The sequence below is a fragment of the Bactrocera neohumeralis genome, chromosome 3 (genome assembly GCF_024586455.1).
Source record: "Bactrocera neohumeralis isolate Rockhampton chromosome 3, APGP_CSIRO_Bneo_wtdbg2-racon-allhic-juicebox.fasta_v2, whole genome shotgun sequence".
NCBI classification, from domain to species: domain Eukaryota; kingdom Metazoa; phylum Arthropoda; class Insecta; order Diptera; family Tephritidae; genus Bactrocera; species Bactrocera neohumeralis.
The window spans coordinates 42,719,068-42,731,982 of record NC_065920.1 but is presented as its reverse complement, the minus strand read 5'-3'; positions in this window follow the sequence as shown (position 1 = coordinate 42,731,982).

The window sequence follows — 12,915 nt, the reverse complement described above, 5'->3', positions numbered from 1 at the left end:
TTATGTGTGCCAATCCATAAAAAGGACACCCCACAATCTCTGCCAACTACCGTGCGGAATCAAAACAAATGTGAACGAGGGCAAGAGGAAATATCTCCTGTCATCAAACAAACAGTCGTCGCATTCGCAACTTGGCTTTCACGACAGTTATAACTTTGAAGTCGTAGATAATTTCGTCTATCTTGGAACCAATGTAAACACCACCAACAATGTCAGCCTGGAAATCCAACGCAGGATAACTTTTGACAACAGGTGTTACTTCGGACTTAGTAGGCAATTGAGAAGTAAAATCCTCTCTCGACGAACAAAAACCAAACTCTGTAAGTCACTCATTATTTCCGTCCAGCTATATGGTGCACAGGTATGGACGATGACAACATCCGATGAGTCGACGTTGCGAGTATTCGAGAGAAAGTTTCTACGAAAGATTTATGGTCCTTTTCGCGTTGTATGAGATATACGACGACATTGACATAGTTCAGCGAATTAAGAGACAGCCGCTGCGCTGGCTAGGTCATTTCGTACGTAAAGACGAAAACACTCCAGCTCTGAAAGTATTCGACGCAATACCATCCGGGAGAAGCAGAGGAAGAGGAAGACATCCACTCCGTTGGAAAGACCAGGTGGAGAAGGACCTAGCTTCGCTTGGAATTTCTAATTGGTGCAACGTTGCGAAAAGAAGAAACGACTGGCAGCAGACACAGCGCCTGCGCCAGTAAAGAAGAAGAAGAAGATATTGAAAATTATGAGATTTGTGCGGTATGCTAATAATTACGCACATTATAATTGCTGCGTGAAATTAACATTTTGAACTGATATGTTACGTAAAATAACAGGATTAGAAATGAATGGATTAAAATTCAATACCGGAGATTCGTATCTAAAACGTCGTATTTGTATAACGGAAACGAGGAGGGATATTTGCTGTCCATTACCAGGTAACAAATGCCAAGCACAGACGAACTAATAAAATTACATGGCATGAGAAGGCATAAAGCAAATGGAGCTATCAAGTCAAACCAGAGTTAGGGTTCATGCAGCCAAGTGAGGCATTACATTGGCGGCACACCAAGTCCAAGTCAACGTAATAATAATAATGCATGAACTTACAGAACAACGCCAACAGCAGGAGTGGGGCTTATGTACCAACCCACATGTCCTTATCAAACAAGAAGGACGACACTACGCACAGTTGGTAACGGCCGACAAGAGCAGTCGTTCATAAAATGGCGAAACATGCTTGCATACAAGTAAATTGAGATTAAGGTAGCGTATACTAACTGGACGTTTGGGTCCTCCAACACATGCATACTAAATTGGCATCCTTTGCTCCGACAGCAGCACCAGCACTTGACAGCTGAGGTTATATATCCTTGCCGTGCTGATTGCAGACACGAGTACAGGAGTACTACATCCTTGTATGTATGTATATGAATTTGTATGTGGCTTGTGACAACTGCTAATGTTACGAGAAATAAATCAAAATGCCTTGTCATAAAATGCAACATGCAGTGCTGACATTCACTGTCATTTCACAGTGTGGAGTCAAGAGCGCTTGTGTGGCAAAGAGCATAGACATACGTCTATACAAGTATAATATACATATGCTTTCGTATATGCATTTGAAAGTTCACATGTGTGGAAGTTGATGAGTTTAGGGCGCAAAGTCATCGGACATGTCCCCACTGACAGGGGTCTCAATCTACATATATACTTATGTGGGTACATGTGTCCTGAACTTGAAGGATTTTCCGTGAGAGCAAAATTTTGCATCAGACATTTGATATTTTCCAGAGAATCCATATGTCGGCCAATAGAGTCAACTAACAGAGAGGAGGACTAACAAATACATATAAGTAAGTCGAGCAAGCATATATCTATGTAACTGTGTCGGTACATTATTAGCATCTGCCTACACAACTCTTACCACAAAACCAAATTCTTGATATTCATGTCTACAGTGAAATTCAGAGAAAATCACAGATAGGAATCAAAACGCATAACCGATATTTTCTGGTTATATATTATATTAGTAATAATTCCATGCCGGACTTTTCCTAATAATTTTTTTTCTTAAATTTAAAGATTAAAAACTGTCGATGGACTAATGAGTAGTACTTAAACCCTTTCTTAAATACCGCGATTATATTAAAAATAACGTTTATTAAGCATAACTCAGAAAACATATACAAAATCAAGGTCCAACAAGTAAGGAAGCGCTAAGTTCGGGTGTCACAGAACATTTTATACTCTCGCATGATAAAGTGATAATCGAGATTTCATTATCCGTCATTTACATATTTTTCAAATACCGTATTTGTGTAAAGTTTTATTCCGCTATAATCATTGGTTCCTAATGTATATATTATACAGAGAAGGCATCAGATGGAATTCAAAATAGCGTTATATTGGAAGAAGGCGTGGTTGTGAATCGATTTCACCCATATTTTGTACATATCATCAGGGTGTTAAAAAAATATTATATACCGAATTTCATTGAAATCGGTACAGTAGTTCCTGAGATATGGTTTTTGGTCCATAAGTGGGCGACGCCACGCCCATTTTCAATTTAAAAAAAAGCGTGGGTGCAGATTCCTTCTGCCACTTCTTCCGTAAAATTTAGTGTTTCTGACGTTTTTTGTTAGTCGGTTAACGCACTTTTAGGGATTTTCAACATAACCTTTGTAAGGGAGGTGGGCGTGGTTATTATCCGATTTCTTCCATTTTTGAACTGTATATGGAAGTGCCTGAAGGAAACGACTTTATAGAGTTTGGTTGACATAGCTATAGTAGTTTCCGAGATATGTACAAAAAACTTAGTAGGGCGGGGCCACGCCCACTTTCCAAAATAATTACGTCCAAATATGCCCCTCCCTAATGCGATCCTTTGTTCCAAATTTCACTTTAATATCTTTATTTATGGCTTAGTTATGACACTTTATAGGTTTTCGGTTTCCGCCATTTTGTGGGCGTGGCAGTGGGCCGATTTTGCCCATCTTCGCACTTAACCTTCTTATGGAGCCAAGAAATACGTGTACTAAGTTTCATCATGATATCTCAATTTTTACTCAAGTTACAGCTTGCACGGACGGACAGACAGACGGACGGACAGACGGACGGCCGGTCGGACGGACAGACAGACATCCGGATTTCGACTCTACTCGTCGCCCTGATCACTTTGGTATATATAACCCTATATCTGACTCTTTTAGTTTTAGGACTTACAAACAACCGTTATGTGAACAAAACTATAATACTCACCTTAGCAACTTTGTTGCGAGAGTATAAAAACTGTCGATGGACGAATAAGTAGTACTTAAACCCGTTCTTAAATACCTCGATTATATTAAAATTCACGTTCATTAAGCATAATTTAGAAAACATATACAAAATCAAGGTCCAAAAACGTACTTATATTACACACCTCTGCCTTACTATACCGATCACCTCTCCAATATAATCCCAATCCGAAAATATCCAGCGTGAAAGCATCCAATAACGCAAGCATCTTTTAATACCCATAACTCGTGGAAGCATGCAGACTGATCGGAGAAATATGCTGCTGATGAACCTGTATAATTTCGAGAAAGCAAGTAGCGACTAAATTTTGGTGTAGTAGTTAGTTAAATGCTCGCGCCATTTGAAAGCATTACAGTTGTGTGGGATATCTCCAAACTCAAAATGTGTTATACAAGTTCAGAATTAGGCAAAAATTTCAGCAAATTTTCACCATTTTTACAATTTATTCATTACTATATCCTCTTATATGTCGAACAATACATTTATTTTTCAAACGAAATAGATAACAACAATCGTGATGACGATCTTCCTGAACAGGTTATGTTAAGTTTTCCACGAAGCAACGGTTTTTTTTCTAGATGTGTGGTGTCAGATGTGGTTTTGTCCGAGTTGGTCTTTTTGACAGTTTGGTTTTCTATTTATATTCAGTTTAGTTTGCCATTTCATAATCAGCAGACTTACTAGGCTTTAAAGTGTGCACCGAAGGTGGTGTAGTTGAATATCGCAGAAGAAGAATGAGTCCATCCGCCATCGCGCAAAAATTGGAGCCTTGATTTTGGTTTTCGGGCTTCCAAACTCCTACTCATGCAATAATTGAAGCCGAACGCCCATCAAACACGTTTGGTGAATGAACCCAAAACGAGATAGCCGCCGATCTCGATTTTCACAGAAAAATTTTATTCAGCGATGCAGGTTGAATGCGTCCATTAATAAACGAAACTGCCGTGGGGTCTTGTTTTGCGTTTTCTGAGAAAATTTTATTTAGTAGTGCCTATATTTTTAATACCAACAAAAAGAAGAGATTTCAGCAATCATAAAGTCTACTTCACAGGTGCCTCTCTTTTAGTAACTGCGTGTTCAGTTGGTATGGCAGCTTATGCTATAGTGAGCGGATCTGAACAATTTTTCCGGAGATTATATTATTACCTTATACTATGTTCGGACCGACATTGAAAACATTTTGAAAACACATTTGTATATTGTAGAATCTAGGTCGTTCAGACCGACAATGTGTGTTTTCGATGAGTTTTCACTGACAACTGTCAATAGCGGCATTCTCTTGCTCTTACAAGATTGCACGATGACACAAAATGCAAAAATCCTATACCGAAATATGCAAGGCCAAGAGAGAACCCATTGCAGAATCTAGTGATATATGACGGCACGAAAATAAACGTGGGTTTTGGTCTGACATATTTATAGCCATTGCAAATAATTTTCTGCGTGGGTTTGTTTTTGTGCCGTTGCACCAAGGGAAAATTCTACAATTTCTGCACCGTGTAAGGTTTTGCAAGAGCAAGAGAATCCCCCCAATATGAGAATATCAAGCGACAGCTGTTTTTGTATATCTAATGTAAACAAATATCAAGTGACAATTTAGGGCCGGCAAAATATGTTTTCCAAATACATCGATTAAACTAGAGCAGGCATCGATTATAATGAGTGGAATGTAAGTTTTCAAGTAGTTTTCGGCGAAAACTGTGTTTTCGTTTGACAGATTTTACATGGACGAAAACACAAGTTTTCGTGCGAAAACCAGTTTTTCCCACGAAAACATGTTTTCGTTGTCGGTCCGAACATAGTATTAAGGAGTAATCTATGTCAAATTTTGTGAAGATACCACGTCAAATGCGAAAATTTTCAATACAAGCCCTTGATTCCGATCGTTCGGTTTGTATGGCAGCTATATGCTATAGTGAGCCGATCTGAACAATTTCTATCGATATTACATTATTTCCATAAACAATAACTCATACCAAATTTCGTGAAGATATATCGTTAAATGAGGAAGTTTCCCATGCAAGCATTTGATTCCGATCATTCAGTTTGTTTGGCAGCTATATGCTATAGTTAACTGATCTGAACAATTTCTTCGGCGATTATATTATTATCTTAGAAAATAACCTGTGCCCACTTTTGTAAAGATACATTGTCAAATGCGAAAGTTTTCCATACAAGAACTTGATTCCGATCATTCAGTTTGTATGGCAACTATATGTTATAGTGGTCCGATATCGGCAGTTCTGACAAATGAACAGCTTCTTGATGAGAAAATGACGGTTGCAAAATTTTAAAACGATATTTTAAAAACTGAGGGACTAGTTCGTATATATACAGACAAACGGACAGACAGACGGACATGGCTGAATCGACTCAGCTCAACATACTGATCACTTATGTATGTATATACATACATACTTATATGCTTTATAGGAACTCCGACGCTTACTTCTGGGTGTTACAAACTTCGTGGCAAACTTAATATACCCTGTTCAGGGTATAAAAATCCAAAAACTGGGTTATACAAATATTTCACATAGATTTTTTGAATATGTGAAACATGTTTATATACCGAAATTATGGGGAATTTCATTACCTACAATAGCACTCTTACTTTTGTCGGAAATAGGAATAAGCCGAACTTTTTTATTCTTTTTGTTGTCCTCGGGTCCTCGGGTGTTTCCTCGGGTAAAAAACAGCCTTTTTTCAACAATTTATTTCTCATATAAAATATGAAATGTATTAATAGACATTTTTATTGTTACAAACATACGCTATTAACAAAGAAATTCTGGAATGCTTGAAAAAAAAAGTATTTTAACGTCAGCCCTTGCGACGCCATTTTCGGTGACCCCTCTGAAAAAATATGCGCCCGCGTTGGCAGGATAACTAACAGAATCATGTGTGGTGAAAAAATATGTGTTTTAGGTAGAACCTTAACTTAGAACTTGAACGAAGAAAAAAAACTAAAAATTGGATTTTTGGCAGACATTTTTACATAAAAATGAAAATTCCAATGAAAATTTCGCGACATATTTTATTCAAATAGTTGTAATCGAAAAAAAATTCTTCATTCATGTCTTTAATAATTGTATCACAATAGCCTGTAAATTGTCATGAAGATCGGCTGAGTAGTTCTCTTGCAAACCGACTTCAAAACACACAGTTTCGAGAAAAACGTGTTTAAAGACGGCGCACTTAACTTAGCTAGCCTCGAGCGTACTAACTCTCAAGGCTGTATCTCCGAAACTATTGCTCGGAGCAACTTGAAAATTAGGACAATTTTCTAAAAGTTGTTGTAGAATTTAATAATTTAATTTTAATTATAGAATTTGATGAAATAAATTTTTTTTAAGCCCGTATGCCCATGTAACCCCTTAAGTTACCTCAATTTTATTTCTTTTTTGTTTTGTCTCCCTTCCTAGCTGATACGACGAACCAAGAGACGAAAATAATTATAACGTTCTACCAGATGTTACCGATGCTTTGTGGGCTGAAAGATCATTGTACGACAAGTATTTATATATTGATATTAGAGGCACCATTTGTTAGTTGCATTTCAAAACATTCATTTTGGCATGATTTATTATCTAATAGAAAGCAAAATAATTTTGGGAAATTAGAGATCTGATTTTTGTTTGATTTCGCAAACTTTATTAACCAAATGTGCTCAAGCAGTTTCTGAGATATAATCCTTTTATCATTAGATAGTTAACTTTTGGAACATGATGGTTCTTTGTGTAAAAATCTAAACAGTTTCTTACTTAAACGATTTAAGCTGGATCAGAATATTATATTTTTAGATTTCATTAAGTTGGATAGTTATTTATAATTATATTTCCTTCAATAAATAAATATTTTTAGAATAATCGCATTTCAGCCAAAATATCATGATTTGAAATTTACCAATAAAATATAAAATTTACTGTAGTTAATCCTAAATTGGTAAGTTTCTCAATAAGAAACGTTTAATAAATCAGGGTATTTTGTAATCCCGAAAAATTGGTATTTGGATTCGGTGTTTCAAACACCGTCAGTCACTGGAATCCTTAACTGACACTCAAGGTTGATTGTGGCGAAAGCTAAAGCTCGTATATCACAGCCATAGATTGCCATTAATTTTGGAAATGTTTTCATTTGTACTGTTGTCCATTTATGTCAGCAACAACAGTAAGAACAACTGTACCAACGGCAATGATATCCCTGTGCTTTGCGTCACCCGGACAGTGAGATATACATATGTACATTTGTGCACAGAGAGAAAAATCTGACTGGAATACCAAATGTAAGGCAAACAAATGGCATTTCAAGCGCAGTCGTTGGCAATGCATTGTCCCGAGAAATAGAGTTGAAGGAGGGAATTTGGATATGAGAAATGCAAACTGTTGTTTTGTACGGGCTTGTGTTGCTCACCAACAGCAGCAGTCATGCATGCAGTGCCAGTAGTAAGAGTATTTACAACAAGAACTATGTGTACAGTAGCAACATATTTTTTCGCTAGTCAACAAATGCGTTTGTGGCAAGGCAACAACTTGCATGCGCATGCATCATGTGACAGTAGCAATAAAAAATACAACAATAAGAATAGCAAGGCAACGCATGTTGCAGCTGTAATTCGTCGTCGGCATACGAAAAATGTCAACGTTGTTGTATTGTCATTAATTTCAGCACACCAGCCAAATATATATCTACATACATTTGTATGTATGTTTGTAAAACACATTAAAGCTATCTGCAAGCGCATAGAAATTTGCACAACACACTCAACTAGTGTCAGAGCTGTCACTGTCACTGTCACTGCAGCACAACGCAATCCATTGCATGTCACGCCGCACCAACTTGTGCCGCAACAAAGCAAAGCGCACATAACTTATACCTCTGCTCTTTTCTCTCGCTATCACTCTCTAGCGCTCCCTTGATATTTGTGCATTTCTCTCACTGGCTCCTTCTGCGTTCCTTATACAATCTAAATTTTTTCCGGTTACATTTGGGTGACGTTATGTTACGTTAAGCTGTCAAGTTGCAATGGTGTCATTGCCGCAGTCACTGCCACAACTGTAAGGACGTAAGCAGATTCACGCGCAGCAGGCGAGGAGTGGACGACTCTACCATTTACTGACAGTACAGTAAAAGACACAAGGTGTTGTATAGCTCAAATGTCACGCACTGTGGAATCACTGTTATAGTCATCATTGAAGCTATGACATTGATAGTTACTTGACCACAACTTGAGCAGCTGCGATATCTTTCTGGCCCAGAGTGGACAAAAAGAGCCCTCTGAGTTATTTGCCCTTAGCGGGGTTCATTTTATTGGCATTATGATAGTCCTGACCCTGTCCCATTGGCATGCATGAGGGGAAATTAAAATCTTGTCTATTGCCAAAACTATATGGGGGAATGTAATGTGAAATTATCCAGGTTTTTTCTTCCTCTATTGTTCGTCTTTCACCAGACTGAGGTTGAAACATCTCGGTCCTTCGGGCAGCCTAATGAGTTGGCTGGAATTTATATTAACCGTTATAAAAGACATGATTCGTTTAAAGCGCTCCGTCAATTCGTGAGAGTCTTTTGAGCGGTATACGAGTAAAGGGGTTTGGGCATCACAATGGACAAACGTTTACAGCTGTTCTTCGCGTTCTATGGTTCGAAGATCAACCACATAAATAGGTGTTTCCAATACTAATACGAGTATTGATTCACTTATATTAGAGTAAAACAGTCTTAAATAATTTTGACTTAAAGATTAGCAATAGTTTAAAGCGTTTACATAATAAACTCGGAAAATGTAATTAAATTGATCGGTTTTGACAAGAAAAATAGATATGACTAGAAGAATAAAAATAATCTGAAAATCATGGATTGGAATAAAACCCGTAAGACTATTTCTAATGTTATATCCTAAAATTGGATTAGTTAGTCGAGGAAAAATCGAATTCATGTATTGAGAAGAACGATAACTCTCTTTTTACTATTATTTTGTAAAAAGAAATACTTCAATGCAAATATTTTATAATAAGATTTGATAGTAAAAATGGGTTTATGGAAAGGAAATTCCACATAAAAGTATCATATAGCCAGTATTTAATTTCTTTACATTTTTTATAATGCTGGGTTTCAATAGATCATTTTAGCACCACAAAATACCCCGAAATCGTAATGGTGAATATTTCTCAGGTAACAGACCCTAATCGGATATGTATCAGCGTGGACCCAACTGCGGAAGAAAGAGCAGGAATAAGTTTGCGGCCAAAGAAATGGCTGCCTATACTGTGTTTTCAATAACACTTTTATGTGTCTATCGTGCGAAAACTTTAACCGAGCTATTCTTATGTAACTCAACACTATTCTATGCATCCCTTAGAAAATAAGTGCAACGATGGCACATTGACAATTCAGTGACATATTTTGCATTTTCTAAATTGCTTCGATTTTCGAGCAACGCTTGGAATATACTGCGTATGCTACCAAAAAGACCAACACATACTTATATGTACATATATTTGTATATTTGTACATATGTAATACCTATTATGTATATATGAAAATTTTGTAGTATTTACTCTTTAGTCTGTGTAGGTGTGTAGCGTTGCATGTATTTGACAACAAATTGTGAAAATTTGCTAGTGCTACTATTATTCCAGCCGTTGCTGTTGTTGTTGCTGTCAACTGTCAGTACAACTGACAGCAGGGAACATTGCGCAACTGCTGCTGCCGCTTCTTCCGTTGTTGCTGCTGTGCAAATTTTAAATAATTTGATCTTGTTGCAAACTTGTCGTTGCCAACCACTGAGCTGTCAACGATTTTGACTTCCATTTCATTTTTCATGTAGACTGCAAGTTTCTCTTTTATCTGTATAATTGTTGCTAGTTGCGTATATGTAGGCTAGGTATAAATGTTTTTGCTTTGCTGTGGTTTTGTATGCATAAATTGATGATATCTCCTAAAGTCAAATTGCAATGTCGTAGGTCGTGTTTGTGGTGCACCGAACAGCCGGTAATTAATGTCAATGTAAGAGAATTTTTCATCGGAAATTGTTAACGAGTTGAAAATTGCTACAGCTCACTTATGTGTGAATATCATGAATGGTATTTATTGGAATGAAATCTGTTAGCAGTAAGAATTGAATTTCAACACAAAAGCATACATATTTACATATTTCGGTTCAATATTGGGCAATTGAAAGTGTTTGTATCTTGTTTTATCAAAAATCTGTACAAATAAAGCCGATAAGCGATTTACATTCTTATGCGTTGCATTTTGTCATGCCTAAATTTTTTGTATATATTGCATAGGTATAGAACTTCCTAAAAGCGAAACTGTCAAACCAGTTGTCAAAGTAAGCACTGGTGTTTGGCAGCTATTGACAACGTAATTTGGCAAATTACACCTGAACCTAGCTCACTTATCCAGTAATCAATGTATCCGGATAAAAGTAACCGGATAATAATAGCGAAGTATTGATATATCCCCCTTATATGTATCTTATTTAAAGACTTTTGCACTTCCTGTTGACGGCCAATGCGCCGATTATTTTAATGAATTTGAGAGCATATTTATCTTATATCAATGTAACTTTGTGCCTTAAATGGAAAAAATGGTTGAAAACATGCCTTCGCTCCTATATAATTGATATTCAGGATTTGGAAACGTCCAGCTGCCTTTACTCAATATATATGTTTATATTAATCTTTATATATAAAAAGTACGTGTCACGTTGTTTGTCCGCGATGGACTCCTAAACTACTGAATCGATTTTAGTAAAATTTAGCACATTGTGTACAGTTCGAACCAACTTAGAAGATAGGAGGATAGTAAAAACAATTTATAAATAAAAAGTATTGTGAAAGTTCTATTAAATAGACGCTCTATTAAGCGGACAACTATATTAACTGGACAAAAGGCTGGTAACCAGACGTTGAGAAATCAGCCTTAAATTCATTATTTTTTCAAATAAATTTATTTCATATTATTATTCAAAATTAAACCTCAAGTACAATCCCTTGGATTCTTATACCGACAAAAACGTTTTCGCCTTTATTCCTAAATAAAATTTTCATTGTATTGAATAGTTTATTATTTGGATGATAGAATAAAATATATACCACAGCAACGCGTGGCCGGATCCTCTAGTATATTTATAAAAGTGCTTGAGAAAAATCTCTCAAATATACCTTAACAATTTCAAAAATTAATGCAATCAGCCCTTCCGTTTCTTTGTCCTCAATATAACATATGACTTTACATAAACCGTTTGAGTTAGTCAAAATGTGTAATATTTTAATGAAATTAAGTAAACAAGTTTTTTTTTAATAAGAAAATTTAATAAATGGTTTAGCGCTCCATATAAATGAAATTGGTCTGGGCTTATACCTCATGTCCCTAATATAAACCATTGATCCTTTGGTTAACGTTTTTCACATCAAATCATTATATTAAATTAGGCCTCTTTATCTTATAGCTCCCAACTTTCAAGAAAATATTAAGACATTTCTTCAGAATTTCAATAGTACATAAGTACATATATCTGACACGTTGACTAATATACAATATAGCTTTTTGCACGGTCCAAAAGCATGTCGAACGAGTGTTTTAGCTCGTTGGCCGGGCCGGTATGGCCGCCAGTATGCCAGTGCAAGCCTTTTGAATGGCCTCTACGTCTGCATAACGATTTCCTTTCATGGGCAAATGCATTTTTCCGAAAAGGAAGGTGAATACGGGGGATGGTTAATGGTCAAAAGTGTGATTTTTGTTTAAATAATCGTTCTTCGAATGTTGGATTTTGAGCAATTTTTGGTCGTCAGTCAATTTGTGCGAAACAAACCGTGCACACACCTTTCGTAAGCCCAAATGTTCGGTCAAAATGCGATAAATCGATGTTTTAGAGATATTAAATTCCATTTCCATGAATTTCAATGATGATTTCGGCTGATGAATGAATTTGATGAATTCACCCACAGTTTCGATGGAATTTCCGGTGATCACGGGTGTTGATTGGCCCACATGTAGATTGTCATTTATGTCCTCACGACCACTTTGAAACGTTGAAACCGCTCGTGCACTCTGCTACAGGATAGGCAATCATCGCCATAAACTTGTTTCATCAATTGATACGTTTTGGTAAAAGTTTTACCAATTTTAAAGCAAAATTTAATTCGAAGCTCATTTTCGCACCGATAACACAAACATACTGACACTTAAAACGCAATAACTTCACTTCCAATCAATGCAATGTGATGAAATCCTCACTGGACTATCGATAAAGATAGCAGATTCTAACGTGTCAGTCGACATATAGATGGCGTCACCAGGGGGCGCTAGATTCAGAAAGTCCTGTTTATTTTGGTCATAAGGTGGCACAACTCAAACGCATTATTGGTGGAAAGTTTTATCGGGATACATTGTTTGGCTTTTGATGTGTGTAGTGGAAAGTTTCATGTCGTGTCGTGTTTAGACGTTGCTGAATACGATCCTGTTGGGAGTTAGTTTATAATAGATATTTCAATTTTTACTCAAGTTACAGCTTGCAGGGATATCCGGGTTTCAACTTGTCTCGTCATTCTGCTCATTTTATATACTATATATAACCCTATATCTATCTCTCTTAGTTTTAGGTGA